The 16,351-nt window shown below is 41.9% G+C and overlaps 1 protein-coding gene across 2 annotated transcripts in view; it reads right to left on the bottom strand.

The window, feature by feature from the left end:
* The window catches only part of pitpnm2 (phosphatidylinositol transfer protein, membrane-associated 2), a 64,486-nt gene extending 48,264 nt beyond the window's left edge, over nucleotides 1-16,222 (bottom strand). The window contains exons 1-2 of one of the 2 annotated variants that reach the window (XM_026173092.1): nucleotides 15,825-16,222; nucleotides 5,469-5,506 (exon numbers count right to left, since the gene is read on the bottom strand). The gene's annotated coding sequence lies outside the window, so the exon portion shown is untranslated. The remainder of the gene's footprint in view (nucleotides 1-5,468; nucleotides 5,507-15,824) is intronic. The other variant, XM_026173093.1, reaches the window with a different exon arrangement.
* Between the last annotated feature and the right edge of the window lie 129 nt (nucleotides 16,223-16,351).

Here is a 16,351-nt window from a genome sequence, read left to right as displayed (position 1 = left end):
GCAATAAATGCTCACAGTACAGAAGATGGAAATAAATCATCCATCTATTTTCTTTGAATTATCCAATTCAGGGTCGCAGGGGGATGGACCCTATCTCAGCCTCAATAGGGGAAGTATCTGTCATAGGGCTAACACAGAGAGACAGGCAATCATTTCCACCTATGGGCAATTTAGAATCACCAATTAACCTAACCCCACTAACTGCATGTCTTTGGACTGTGGCAGGAAGCCGAGTACCTGGAGAGAACCCACACAGACACCAGAAGAACATGCAAACGCCACACAATATAGCTCAGGCTTCTTGAAGTGAGGCAAACCATTTTTGCTTTGAAAAATATTTTCATGATTAATCTATTTGCTAAAAAGATGCAATTAATTTTCTGATCAATTTACAGATAACTTATTGTAGCAACTTTTTTTCAGCCATCAATCACATAACAACAAACAAAGATGAGTTTGTAGTGAAACAGTCCCATTTTAGCAGAGGAAAAACCAGCGCAATTTTCCATTTGTATTTTAAAAAATGACTTAAAAATGACTTGACAAACTCAGAAACAAGATCAGTGCAACTTTAGTCTAATTTTTCATTCGCAACAAATTGCCATAGACTGAAGTTGCATTCACCAATAGCAACCAAGACGCCATCTTTTAATTGCTTATGTATTATTCTCAATACCAACTTATTGGCTGATTGTTTTCTTAATCTATTTCTAATACCAGAGAAAACCAAATGTTTTATATAAAATATATATAACAGGGCACGGTGGTTAGCACTGTTGCCGCACAGCAAGAAGGTCCTGAGTTCAATTCCATCATCAGGCCGGGGTCTTTCTGTGTGGAGTTTGCATGTTCTCCCCGTGTTTGCGTGGGTTCACTCCGGGTACTCCGGCTTCCTCCCACCGTCCAAAGACATGCAACTTGAGGGGATAGGTTAATTGGATAATCCAAATTGCCACTAAGTTTGAATGTGAGTGCGAATGGTTGTCTGTCCCTGTGTGTTGGCCCTGCGACAGACTGGCGAGCTGTCCAGGGTGTACCCCGCCTCTCGCCCTATGACAGCTGGGATAGGCTCCAGTGCCCCCCGCGACCCTGAAAAGGATAAGCGAAAGCGAATGGATGGATGGATATATATAACGGGAAAAACAGGGGAAAAAGATGTTGCTTCAAAAATAACCACATTTTCTAATATATAATTTCAACGACAGTGTCATTTTTCAGTCATTTTTATAAAGCTTTATAGGAATGGCTTTGCAAATCCCTTTTTCTTTTTCTTTTTGTGCATTTGACACATTCCGACAAATCCTTGATGATGGGATCTCTTTTAAAGACAACATCAGAGGTGATAAGGAGTCAATGTGTGAAGAAAATGTGTGTGCATCACGTTTTAATGGGAGCTCTGAGCAGCAGATTGGTTGCGCTGATGATTATGCCTTTGTTTGCAGGGCATCGTGACTGTCCTGCCTTTGGTGAGGTGCTTTGCTTGTGCTTCAGCCTCTGAGGTGCATTTTGAACAGCTTCAGAATGAGTCAACTGAGTGCTGTGAACACAGGTATTTCCTTTTGGTTGAGCAAAATGATACAATTTATACAGGTAATTCCACACTGCAAATAGCCTTCTGAGATATTCAAAAATCATCATCATCATATACCTTCTATGCACACAAAATTTGATGTGCATAGAAGGTATATTTTAATTTATACATACCCTTTATTTCTTACAGTTCTGTCACAAACAGTGACTCCTGTATACTGCTTTGAATTTCTTATTCTGTCCTTTGAGTTTTCTGTCTTCCATCTACCCATATATGCTTTGCTTTTATAACCTTTCCATTTTTTTGTACTTCCTCCAAATTTTAGACAGAGCTGAGTGGAAAAAATCAACATCTTTTGTGTGAACTGTGTCAGATTTTCTTCTTGAGAAAGCTTTATAATCCTTTCGATTGTTTTAACTGACAGCTCTCTTATTAGGGCCATTTTTCCTTTTAATGAGCCTGGTGCAATTTTGGATGTTTAGTTTTTGCAGAATTTGTTTTAGTAAAGCAGACTACACAGTGAAGCCGGGAAAATTGGCAAGCATAATGATTTGAGTAAGTTTGACATGGGCTAAATTTAGATTGGGAGCGCAGGTCAAAGCATCCCCAAAACTGGAGCATTTTTGGGTGTTTTGGCTCTGCAGTGGTTAGTATTGTCGAGAGACAGACTTCCTGTATTGGGGTCATGGGCCACGCAATCAACAGTATCTATCAAAAATGGCTCAAGGAAGGAACAGTGGTGAACCATGGGTCATGTAGCCTCTTTCAGTAGTATAATGCCCCCTGCAACAAAGAAAAGGTGGTTCAGGAATGGTTTGAGGAGCATAACAACAAGTTTGAGGTGTTGACTCAGCCTAAATTTCAAAGATGTTAGTCCAATCAAACATCTGTGGGATGTGCTGGACAAACAAGTCGGATCCATGTAGGCCCCACCTCACATCTTACAAGGCTTAAAGGATCTACTGGTGACATCATGGTGCCAGATACCACAGCAAACCATCAGAGGTCTAGAGGAATCCATGCCTCGATGGGTCAGGGCTGTTTTGGCAGCAATAAGGGGGACCACAACACAGGTGGTCATAATGTTATTCCTGATTGGTATATTTAAGATTTGTTCATTTGCTACAAAGCTGAACTGAATAAACGTCCTGAATGACCTTGGTTAACATTGACTTTAGTCAATAGTCACCTTATTTGGCATATGGCTCAGCTGTAGAGCAGCTGCGAGAGTCCAGACAGTGCAGGCATCAGTAGAAAATCTACATGACATTAAATTCAAACTTAAGCAGCACCAAAGGAGCAGCTGGCGTTGAGGTTAGTTTAGGAATACGGAGTTCGTCATGCAAGGTCAAAGGTATGTGCCTTTTTTCACACTCTGCGCCACATTACTGTTTACATGAGATGAATTTCTACAATCGCGGATAGAGACAAAATACTGTTACTGTTAATCTGACTATCTTCAGGTTTTATGCTTACATTTACACACGCAGTTACTGTCCCTCCATTTAGAAATGCAGAGGCGTCACGGTGTAATTATTTTACGTGTAGTTATTTTTTTCCTGTGTAATAATATTCAACATTGCATTTTTCAAAAAAAAATGCCTCTCTGTGCAAAATGGGTTCAAAAACATAAACAACTGTGGGATACTGTTTGTCTGTGATTTGGACAGGGGGAACAAATTGTGGCAGGATTATTTGTATCCCACAGTAACTTTACTGTATAAAGAGCTAACATCTCTAAAATGTCAGGAGTATTTAGTCAACTAAAAATCAAGAATGTGGGATACTGTTTGTCTGTGATTTGGAGAGCCCAGCGTGTGCTTCCGACGCAGGGAAAACCAATTCTGTCGGGGAGACCTACCGTGGCAGTTGTGCAGGTGAAGCCAAAGGGAAGATATGCTTCACCATATTTTCTAGTATTTGGCAATGCCTCATCCTCAGCTTTGCATTTGTGTGGGAGCCCCGTAGAAAACCTGTCCATTATGCTAGCAGTGTCTAAGCTTCTTCTTTCTTTCTTTTTTTTATTAATTCCCCCACCACCACCATGCAATGGCTCTGCCGCTCTAGCAACCATGTGCAGGTTAAAGAAGCTTAAACAGTGTGGTAACCCTACTTGCAACAGGATGTTGCCTAAGCTGGCATTGAGTAAGTTGATCTGCAGAGACCATGGCTGAGTTTAGCTTTTGGCCAGCCTGAATAAACATTTCCATCCACTAATGTTCCATTTTATGAACTATTTTGCACTTTTCCCATTGAGCTTCAAGTTAACACCAATTTATCTATGACTTTTCTCAGAGGGTTTCCGTTTAAAATACTCCACCTGCAGCTCGTAGTGATCTATAGGGGACTACGTAGCTGCTGCTTGGGCTTAAAGGACATTTCAAAGACTATAACTTACAAGAGGAAGGAGAAGAAAGACAACCTGAGACATTTCACTACAGGAGATCTCAAAAGCCAAGCCAACCCCTAAATTAATTTACAGTCAGTGGCAACTGAAAACAAGCTTCGAGGCTTGTACAGTCACACCAGCAGCAGGTTCACTGCTCTCAGCCTCGCATTTTATCTGTGAGCTGCAGGGATCCACATCCTCAGAATGAAATGACTTGTTGATGGGTGCTCCGCCCGCTGCACACACACTCTTTATCCGAGCATCAGCAGAGCAGACGCTAACAGAAACAACCCCTACTACGCAAACACCACTTACACACGCACAACCCAACATGAACATCTGCTGTCATTGTGACTGTTAATTTGTGATGTTGTCAAGCACATCTTTCCTCACCAGATACTCCTGCTACCCATCCTGCACTCATCAAAAAAGGTCTGTGTGGCTACTCACTGTCAGTTGCTGTGATGCAACTAACGGCATTTATGTGGACGTCACTTGAGCATGTGTATGGCTGCATTACCAGTAGACTGTTTGCATTTATATTTCACATTTATCTCGGCTGAGTCATTTTCAACACTATATCCTTTAAAGCATTACATAATTACAATTGTGAGGCACTTATTTATTTATATTTACATTACATTTTATCCATTTTTTCTTAGTGCTAGAAACAGCCTGCCAAAATGTGCACACCCTCTCATCCATAGGTTTTCAGTAGCGTAGTTCAGTGACTTGAAGCTGCTGGTAATGTGACAGACCCCACCTAGTAGGCAGTTCTCCGTCTCTCAAAGTGGCCACACCCTTAATATTCCATAACTTTAAGCCTTAATACAATTTAAAAATATAAGTTAGCATATATCTCTGTCTCTCTGTATTCTGGTAGCTGGGATAGGCTCCAGCCCCCTCACAATCCTGAAAAGGATAAGGACAATGGATGGATGGAGTAAGTGTGCAGAAATTCCCTATACTGTACAGCCATCATGAAGGTGAAAAATTGATTTTAACATGAGAATCTAGAGAATCTATGAGGATTGATACACTGGAGTGACCTCAAGTAGCCATTCAAAGAACCCGCTACCTGAGGTGTCCATTTGTTTTTCCTTTTTAAAAATTTAAAAACAAAATTAAAGCTAAAAGCTATTTATTAGTGCAAATTACTTCTACAGCGTGCTTCCCCTCACCCCCCTACCAGTCGAGGCAGTGTTTGTTGATCACTTTGCTACTGTCAATATGTTAATCAGTTTCATAGAGAGACTCAGGGCGTCACAGATTGTTTACGGTTCCAATCATAAGAGTGAAAACAAAAGGACTTGGAAACACTAAAATAATGCTGCTTACACATGACGAGTCAGCATTAATAACAACACATAATGCAAAGGACATTATAGTGCAGAATGAGTACTTTGACTTTTCTGAATGGTTACGGTAAGTAGGGCTGGTGTTCTGTTCTTCCTTTTACTTAACAAAAATGATATTTTATCACTCTTCCTCCATCAGTTGATGGTTTGGTTTGCAGAACTACTACGGATAGAAGATGGTGTCACTGACCTGCAGTTCATCCCCAGTGGAGGCTTCAACCCTTCTTCCTGTGAATAAGAAACAGCTGAAATAAACCTCAGAGAGCAGGTGTGTGTTTCAAGGAGCCTACAATGCAGAAGCATTGCACAAGAAAGAGAGTGCTGTCAAAAATATCACATTACGGAGGAGAAGTGACTGTTTTTAAACCATTTCCTTCCTCAATCCAGTTTCAGAGCATTGAAAGTATTGAGTAATGCTTAGTTGCAAAAGCATTGCATATTACATTATTTAAAAAGTGATTTGGGTGTCTGCAATTAGTTGGAGGTTTATTTTCCTTGACGCCAAATGTATTCATCCATAGCTAATGTGGTCATCTGACACTGTCAAAATATCACAGCAGAGAAAAAAAAACAAGGCATGGGCAGCAAATGAGAGTGAATGCAGCCCTGACGTGATGGTTGGGTTGATGAAAGAGGAGAAGCTATTTTTAGATGAGGGTGTCAGAGGAGAGGGAGGAGGTGGGGGCATGGGGGAAATGGAGGTGATGCGGGTCCAGGGATCAAAGTGATGGCGCTGCTGTAGCTGGAGTTAGTTGTGGCATTTCTCAAATTGTTCTGCTTTCCTGCGCGTTCGTAAATGACGGCAATGCATCACCGCCTGAGGAGGGAGGGGAGCTAATCAGTGTTCTCAGCACTCATCTGAGCCTCTGCTTAGTTCGTGTCAGTCTTTGCAATGCTGTTTAGTGCACTTAAACAATGGCACAGAGCTGCAGCTACAAACAAAACAAACACAAGTTGAAAACTGCTAAATTTTTTCCTTTGGGCAGAATATTAATCACTGCCACAGACTGAATATAAAAAAATAACTTTAGATGCGGCCCCATGTTCAACTGTAGCGACTTCATGAAATGAAAGATCTCATAAAAAGTGTCATTTAACCAGCTGACAAACAGCTGAACTGTTAACATCCTTTTGGATACATACAGAGACATATACACTCATCAGCTACTTTGTTAGGAACCCGTGTTCAACTGCTTGTTACCACAAATATCTAATCATCACTAGAGTATACAGAGAACGATCTGAAAAAGACAAAATGACCAGTTAGCAACAGTTTTCTGAGTGAAAATACAATAGTGATGCTACAAGTCAGAGGAGAATGACTATAAAGTAACTGAAATAACCAGTTGTTATAATCGGGGTATGCAAAAGAGCATCTCTGAACCTACAACATAGTAAATCTTGAAGCAGATGAGCTACAGCAGAAGGCCACGCCTGTGCCAATCCCATCAGCTAAGAACAGAAAACTCGAGTTCACACAGAGTTGCCAACAGTGGACAACAGAAGCAGGGCCATAACCAGGGTTTAGAAAGTAGTTTCTTTTAATTGGTTACCTAAAATCTAAATCTTTATCGTTAGATATTGACACTTGGAGTTGATGTAAAATTGCATACATTTTTCTTTAGTCCTGAATGTTAAATGTGGCTCTCACTTATGGTTAAGAAGTTACCAAGGTTCAAAAAATGCTGACAAAAAAGGTGACCAAACCAACAAATTTCAGCCCACTGTGTTCAAAATCACAGAGTGATTTTTCATGGATTGACCCTACAGCAGGGGTGTTGAACTCCAGGCCTCGAGGTTTTAGATGTTTGACACCACTGCCCTACAGTACATTATTGACATACACTACCAGTCAAAGGTTTGGAAACACCTTCTCATTTAATGGTTTTTCTTTATTTTCATGACGATTTACATTGTAGATTCTCACTGAAGGCATCAAAACTATGAATGAACACATGTGAATTATGCGTGAAATAATTCAAAACATGCTTTGTATTTTACATTCTTCAAAATAGCCATCCTTTGCTTTTATTACTGTACTCTCTTGGCATTCTCTCCATGAGCTTCATGAGGTAGTCACCTGAAATTGTTTTAAGCAGCCTTTCAGTTCCCAGAGATGCTCAGCACTTGTTGGCCTTTTTGCCTTCACTCCGGTCCATCTCATCCCAAACCAGCTGGGTTTAGGTCATGTGACTATGGATGCTAGGCCATAGTGGCTGTAGCTCAGGAGGTAGAGCTGCTGATCGGAAGGTTGGTGGTTCAATCCCTGGCTCCCCCAGTTTCCATGCCAAATATCCTTGGGCAAGATACAAACCCCGACTTGCTCTCCAATGCATCCATCGGAGTATGAATGATAGTTAGAAAAGCGCTCACCGTATAGATAATAGTGCTTGTGTGTATGGGGTGAATGCAGTGTGTTGTATAGAGCGCTTTGAGTACTCCAGGAGAGTAGAAAAGCGCCATATAAAAACCAGCCCATTTACCATGCCATCTGACGCAGCACTCCATCACTCTCATTCTTGGTCAAATAGCCCTTACTCAGCCTGGAGGTGTGTTTGGAGGTCATTGTCATGTTGAAAAATAAATGAGGGTCAACTAAATGCAAACCAGGATGCTGTGGTAGCCATGCTGAATCAGTGTGCCTTCAATTTTTTCATCATTGTCACCAGCAAAGCACCCCCGCACCATCACACCTCCTCCTCAATGCTTCACAGTGGGAACCATGCATGTAGAGACCATACGTTCACCTTGTCTATGTTGCACAAAGACACAGCAGGTGGAACCAAAGCTCTCAAATTTGGACTCATCAGGCCAAACACAGCTTTCCACTGGTTTAATGTCCAGTCTTTGTGTTTCTTGGCCCAAACAAATCTCTTCTATTTGTTGCTTTTGCTTAGTAATGGTGTCTTAGCAGCTATTAGATCATAAAGACTCATTTGCGTTGTCTCCTCGGAACAGTTGATGTGACTGCTACTGGAAGTCTGTTTGGCATTTATCTGGGCTGCAATCTGAGATGATGTTAACTTGCAATTTCTGAGGCTTCAGTCTCCAGAGACTGAAGAAGTCACTTGGATGAGTGAACAAACGTTCTCCCACTGAAAACACTATGTCCAAATGAACAGAATCAACCTTTTGGGATTTACTTACCTGGATGATTGAGCATGCATCAAGTTACACCACTGAATGAAAATAATGTTATTGGTTTTTCATGTCATTATTATTCTCTGCGTGGAATTTATTTAGAGTTAAAAAGACTGCAATAAATACAATAGATTAAAAAACGGTGGTATTTCCAAATGAAATGGAGCAAAGTAGCAGTATGAGGTAGTGTGCAGTTTGGTTTTCCCCTTGTTTCTAGTTATTCTATAAATATAACTTCTGCTTATTTTTGTGCTCACATAAGCACAAATCTTCAAGTGTTACATTAGTGATTAACACGACACAACAGTATGAATAAAATACTACAGAAGCACTTGAAAGAAATGCTTAAAGGAGAAATTCACGCAGCATGGAAATCAGAGCACATACAATGCACACAGTTAGTACAAAACTACTAATATAAAGATAGAAAGTTAAAGCAAGTCTACAAATCAGCATTACATTTCAGATGTAATAAAAAGAGACTAGGTGTCAAGGAGTCCCAGAGGCCAGTACGTGGGAGTGGACCAAATGCAGGCACAAACAGAACAGCGTTAAGGTTTTCAAAAGCTTTATTATAAACACAGAGATAAGCAATGACAAGACGTGAGTACGTGGTGGGGAATCTCGGACGTGGATGCACAGTAACAGAGGGAGAGTGTGGTTAGGACCTTGCTTTTCCTATATTCCTGAGAAGACGACGGGCAGCCTCCTGGCAGGCATTTGAGTTGTTTAACTTCCGAGGAGTTACGCAGTGGCTTGACGAGGTTACTGAAGGCACAAAGCGATCAAGTTAAGCACATAGCATAAACATGGAATGAGGCCTGGTTACCACCATGAGGTAGCTGACAAATTGGTGAAGAACAGATGACAGAGGACTGGAGCGCACCGGCTTGACTTGGGAAAAGTAGAACATAGGATCTATGCGTATGGATGAAGGGAGTTTAAGTTTAACTGCCATAGGACTGATGACAGACTCAATTTCATAGGGTCCAAAATAGCATGGGGCGAGCTTGTTGGAAAATTGCCTGAGGGGAATGTTCCTGGAGTAAAATTAGGCGCAGGTCTTCTTAGTCGATCCACGTAATGGTGCTTTCAAACAACGGCCTTTAGTAGCACCTCCCGAGTTGCAAGTGGTGTTGAACAGAAGTAACAGCGAGATCAACCTCATTCTGAAGGAACAGGGGTGGATGATAACCTAGAGAGGCTTCAAAAGTTGAGAGACCAGTTGTAGATGAGGTAAGTGAATTATGTGCATACTCTACCCAAGGAAGATGCAAAGAGCAGGTTACCGGGTTTAGTGTGGTGACACAGTGGAGGGCAAATTCAAATTCCTGGATGAGCATCTCAGTCTGGCTGTTGGATTGTGGGCGATATCCAGAGCTGAGGCTGACCTTGGCTCCAAGAACGGTGCAGAAGGTCTACCAGACCTGTGAAGTGAATTGAGGACTCCTGTCTGGGAGAATTTTTGTAAGGATACTGTGGAGACTCAAAATATGACCAACCAGGAGCCTGGTAGTTTCAGAGGCAGAAGGGAGTTTGTCCAGAGCAATAAAATGGGCTGACTTGAAAAACCTATTAAATATTGAAAGAATTACGGACTTCCTGGAAGAAGGCAGGCCGGTGACAGAATTGAATCGAATCTTGAGTGCCGTTCTTGCTTCATGCATAGATGGAGCAGGCGGCCACATAGTCTTTAACATCTCTTTCTGTTCCCCATCAAAAGTGGTGACACTTGATTAATGAAATAGTCCTACTTACACCTACTTACTTGGTGGTGTGAACCCAATGGATGACTGCTGAAAGGGCTGGAATGGGGACATAGCAGTGATTAGGTAGACTGGTACCTGGGTCAGGCTCATCCTGAAGAGCCTGGTGGATTGACGTCCCAGGAGATGAAGCCACCATGAAGGTGGCAGGGAGGATGGTGGCAGTCTCGGGTGGGTCATTGTTGGTGGCAAACTGGCGGGACAAGGCATCAGGCTTGACATTTCTGGAGCCTGGGCAATAGGAAGTAGAGAAATAGAGAAAATGCAATAAAAAAAAAAAAAGCTAATGGGCTGGGCTGTCATTGAGCCTCTTGGCGGTTCTTAGTTAAGTTAGGTTCTTGTGATCAGTCCAAATGGTAAATGGCTGTTCGGCTGCTTCTAATAGGTGACACCATTCCTCAATGGCTAATTTTACTGCAAACAGCTCTCAGTTGCCCACATCATAATTTCGCTTGGCTAGAGTGAGGCGACGTGAGAAGAATGCTGTAGCTTGGCTTGTGGCCCTTGTTTCAATTCAATGAAGGCTGCTTCAACTTCAGGAGACCAGAAATGGTGAGTGAGTGAGTGAGTGAGTGAGTGAGTGGTGCAGCTACCTAGCTGTAATTCCGAATGAAGTGACGGTATAAGTTAGCGAAAGTGGGCCATTCATTCACTGCTTGAATCTTTGCTGGGTCGGTCTTCACCCGTCTCCTGCCAGAATATAACCAGAAAAGGTTACTGAAGGAAAGTGGAACTCACATTTTTCTACCTTGAAATATAACCAATTTTCCAGGAGGGGTGTCCCTCAATACATCATTAACTAGTGTCTGAAAAACCACAGGGGGCATTAGTGAGACAACATAACCAGATATTCGAAATGACTTAGGTGTGCTGCGTTGAATGCAGTCTTCCATTTATCCCCTCCCGGATGTGCATCAGGACAGTGGGAGAGTGTAGGGAGAGCAGTAACTAGTGAGAAGTTGATTTGCGGCTTACTTGCAGATAGAGAGTGAAAGGCTCTGGAGGGGGTAGCCGGGTGATCACAGACATCACTAAAAAAGAAAAGAAAATAGAAGTGCAAGGTTGCTGTTAAGATTTGAAAGCCTACAGATTAAGGGAAGAGGATGGTATACCTCGGTACAGGGCCATTAGCATTTGACCCACCTCCAAGCTTTAGAGGCTGACTAATATGTTGAAGTTGGGGTGACACGGAGCAGCAGTAGCAGGTAGGACAGAGATCACACCTACACTATATTGCCAATCCAAATCATTGTATTCAGGTGTTCCAATCACTTCCATGAGCTATGACTATTTCATTAATCATGGAAGTAAATTCCAGCGTGGATATTGTGATAGGAAGTCCAGTCATGAAATTTCCTCACTCCTACATATTCCACAGTCTGCTAGAGGTATAATAACAAATTGAAGTCGGCAGACACTGAAGCACATAGTGCGCAGGGGCCACCAATTTCCTGCAGTCAGCCGCTACAGACCTCCAGACTTCATGTGGGCTTCAAATTAGCTCTCTGGATTGATGAATCCTGCCTCTCCATCAGGCAGTCTGTTAATGTTTCAGCATACCAACACATTTTGGACGATGTCATACTCCCAACTTGAAATTTTCTCCAGACATTTATGCATTCATTGTATAAAACATGGACGTAGCCACCAGGACCAGACTCAACATTTGTCTTTTAGCCACCATCAAGTTGTTTTTTGTTTTTCAAACCAGAAGTGTCTACATATGGATAAAAAATTGCTGTGCTAGCAAGCTTGGTGGGGAAACTGCATGGATAGGCTGTACAGATGCAACTCAGAGACAGACATATCAGCAGATTAGGGCTAGGTAACAGACCACTAAAATAATCAATCACCAAAACTGAAGCACAAACTTCTACCACAAGCAAGCCTTAATGTTAGTCATATAATCCATTACACAGCTCCAGAATGCAAAACCATTTACAGTAAAGGTGTCCAATTCAGTGATGCACAGTTGCTCTAGCAGACTTTGGGACTATTTACAGTCAGCAATAAATGCCCTAACTATGTTTTAAAGCAAATTCACCCCACTCTGAGTTTTTATGAAGGAGTAAACTACCCATAAAGCATTTGTACCAGACTGTAAACATGTGTTTTAATACTGTAAAGTTGGACATTTGTGTAATGGGAGTCTATGGCAATCAACTCCCTTTTCGAGTCAGCCTCTAGTGGCTGCTAGAGGAACTGCAGTTCTTGCCAGTTGTGCATTTGCTTTTGTTCAGCTCCAGATGTTACTTCCAACTTTTCATCTAGTCCAACCAGGTGGTAAAAGCCTTCTTTTGTATCCACAATCATGGAACCCACAGGATCACCCTAAAGGCACCAAGGCACCTTGGATAGGGAATTATTTTTCTTGGTGTTTAGTTGGTCTAACAACCTCATCCAAGTAGTAACAGGCATTTATTACAACAGGAGGATTTAAGGAGATAAAAGGCCAAAGGAAAATAAGACAGAACAGTAAAAAATACATTTCAATCTATATAACAAAACAGCTGTAATTTGTAAATGGACTGATTCTTATATAGCGCTTTTCTACTCTCCTGGAGTACTCAAAGCACTCTACACAATACGCCACACTCATCCATACAAATACACACCCTATGCTTCGTCAGTGCATTGGAGAGCAAGTGGGGGGTTAGTATTTTGCCCAAGGCATGCAGACTGGGGGAGCCAGGAATTAAACAACCAACCTTCCGATCAGTAGATGGCCTGCTCTACCACCTGAGCTACAGCCACCCTGTACACATTCTGTCTTGCAATCCTTATTTATGCCAAATGCAAAACAGAATGTTCATTGTATGCTTTGAGAAAACTGATTCACAGAGACTACTCTTAACTAAGTAGCAGAGTGTATCGAAAATCTATTGATTTTTCTGTGTCTCATTCGTACCCCTGAACCTGTGTGAATATTTAACGAGGACATAACGCCTCACTAGATCTGAACAAAGCTGGGGGACTGTTAATTAGTCTGAGTGCTTTCAATTCCCAGAACAATCCCCCCTCTCTAGCCCGCCAACTTGGTCTCAGATGTGTTCAGGGAACCATCAATTCACTGTAAACCCTAACAATGTCAGGCTACTTTGAATATTTCCTATATGTGTGTTTGTGTCAGCTGTGTAATAATAGGGGTTTTTTTTTATGTCAGTGGAAATACTAACACCAGGATACAGAAATAGTTCTGAGTAAAAGTCCTCACATTTCACCAGCATGACTTTAGTAAACTAAAAAAACTAAAATCAAAACTAAAATGGCTTCTGTAATGGTACATGTTTATTTGTTAATAAAGTAGCAACTGGTTCTATATTATTTTACGTCCAATTTATTCATTGGTTTCTGTCCCTCAGCTTGTCTCTATTGCTGTTTGGCAAAACACTTTACTGTGTTCCTGGTAATAAAAATCAAATGCATTTGGATTGTTCCTTTATGTTTGTGCTTTTATGGTTCTGCAAGGCAAAGAAACTGATAAATCCATGCCAGACAACATAGTTAGTTACAAAACAATATTGGCAACTGTGTGCTCGTATAATCCCTGGGCTTGAGTGTGTGTGCACAAAAATGGAAGCAAGTGATGGTAGATTCATCACTGTGTGATTGCAGTGCTGAAAAAAAACTGAGACAGATTTTTCAGTCAAAAACATAAAGGATGTTGCATGTGAATGCATGTAAAGCAAAACAGTGCAGTGTGCAGTGTTCATTATGACAGGCCGAGGTGATGGGAGGGGAGGGGAGTGACGGTGGAGGCAGACAAAAAGGGCTTAATACAGGTGTTGTTCATTCACATCCAGCATCTCACGCTCTGGCAGTCTCCCACCTCAAAGCCCTGACTGCAAAGCCATGATCAGTGGGCTGGAATCCCTCTGTTTACGCTGCTAAAAATAGATTTCACACACTGTGATGACGTGGCATCTCGTGACAAGACCCCCATCCAGCCTCCCCCTTCTTCCAAGACTCCCCAGCCACTCTCTTCCCTCCTTACTGGTATGCAACTGTCACTCTGGCTACATGACACTTCACATTAAATCTTTGTAGACATCGGACAGGGAGGGAATGTGGCATATCCTTTAAAAGAAATGAAAAATTAAAACAGAGGAGGAGAAAATGACAAGAAAAAAAGGAAGTGATAATGTGAATATCTAGAGATGACATAAAGAAAAAGAGAAGGAAGAGTGAATAGATGGACGACAACACAGGGAGAGAGAGGGAGGAGGAGAAGGAGCAAGTGGCAATCAATAATATGACTCATTCTTTCTGCAGTGGCTACTTCCTAACAGCATTCATTAAAGCAAACCTAATCATTTTGGCTAGATAATCAAATCCTGTGAGGCTCCATCTTCTTTCACTCCCTGCCACACACACACTAACAAACACACTCAAATCATTCAAAATGAGCCTAAAATGGGAGGAAATAGGACGAGCACATCCATAACCAGTATGCATCTGGCACTGGATCTGCTGATAGGAGTGATAACAAGCAGATGGGTTATTTGTTTGTGGTTTTTTTGTCCATGGCAGCAGCATAATAGTTTGAAACTTTTTTGGATTTCCAAAAACGTTTCGAACCATTAAGCTGCTGCCATGGACAAAAAAACATTCTCTGGCCTCCATTAATCTATCCATTTTTCTCCATTTTCACAGGTGTAATGTAAAGGTGTATATGTGAGTGAGAGAGGGACAGCCAAAGAGAGATATATCATAATTCACTGATTAGCAAGAAAATAGACAAAAATGCCCAATTATGCAACAGCGAGAAATACACAGAAAGCAATTAAAGTAGGTAACAAAAGATGTTAAAGAGACACGTAGAGATACAATAACTAAGGAAAACACTGCAAAGAAATCAGAGCTTCCAAAAAGCCTCATGGAGGCAAAAAGAGACACAACATACACACAGAGATAATATATATATATTATATATATATACACACAGACCAAAAACAAATACAAAGAGGTAAAAGCTATGAGAAGTAAAGGGTGTGCAAAGAAACGACAAACTGTTGCAGAGATTAAACACCTACAAGAACGCATAAAACAAAGCCCAAAAAACACAAAACCATCAAATCAATCACGGATTTAATAAGAGAAGAAGAAGAAGACAAAAACCTGCAAAACAACGACAAGAAGACAGAGAAAAACAGAGGGAAATGACCACAACAACGCACTAAACAACGATGATATGCAAAGCACCTACACAAAATGACCAAAAAGAGATGCAATCGAGAAAAAGGATAGTCACAAAGACGCACGAAATGACTGCAGACGGAAGGAGATCAACCCACAACACAACAGCAGCCATGGAGCAGCTCTTACAACGTTTTACATGTGTCTCCACAGGTGTCCCTTATGTCATGCAAGTTGCCACAGTAGACAGACTAACATTATTCCCCTCACACCACAGTCATGATATATGTAGACTATGCTGCTTAGCTGTTTTGCACTGCTTATGACGGACACCACCTGACCTCTGCAGCCCAAATCAATGCTGCCACAAATAATGCGGGAATTAATTAAACGTTGCATCGCCTCCATTCCTCCATGGAATTAATGAGAGATAGGACCGTTAATTAGCAGTGACACCGTACAATCGGTCAACAACTGCGGCATCAGGGCGATCGGCGGCTCACCTGCAGTCACGGTCTGTCTGCAGACAACATATCGCGCACATCTCCGGACTTTTCAGAGGATTTTCAGAGGAGACACGCCGGCTTACAGCGTTATCTTTCATATATTGTACAGTGAAGTGTTAGCGGTGTTCGTTCTGCTGATTTCCCCCCACAAACAGCGCTCATTCCCGGTGTGTTTCCGCCTGTCAAAGCTGCTGTCAACGCCACAGCGGACTACCCGGCCGTCCTGTTCGGGCTTTCCGCTGCAGCGCAGTGTGCTGCCGGTGGCTGCTGATAACATGCCGGGTAAATAGTAATAACAGAACAGGACATTTTTCTGCAGAGCAACAGAGGAGAAAGGCGTCCTCTAGTGGGTCACCTGTGCCAGCTGCGAAATTACTGCTGAAAGAGTGTTCAAGTAAGCAGGGGCGTTTACAGGATTTCTTAAGTGGAGTGGCACGAGATCGACCAAGAACAAGGGGACCAGGACACCACAGTTTTGAAAATATGGGTATTTATATGAAGCCCTGTATTCTCATCCAGACAGT

The sequence above is a fragment of the Astatotilapia calliptera genome, chromosome 7, assembly GCF_900246225.1.
Source record: "Astatotilapia calliptera chromosome 7, fAstCal1.2, whole genome shotgun sequence".
NCBI lineage: Eukaryota > Metazoa > Chordata > Actinopteri > Cichliformes > Cichlidae > Astatotilapia > Astatotilapia calliptera.
The sequence above is the reverse complement of the archived record's forward strand: the minus strand, read 5'-3'. Positions and strand labels throughout refer to the sequence as shown.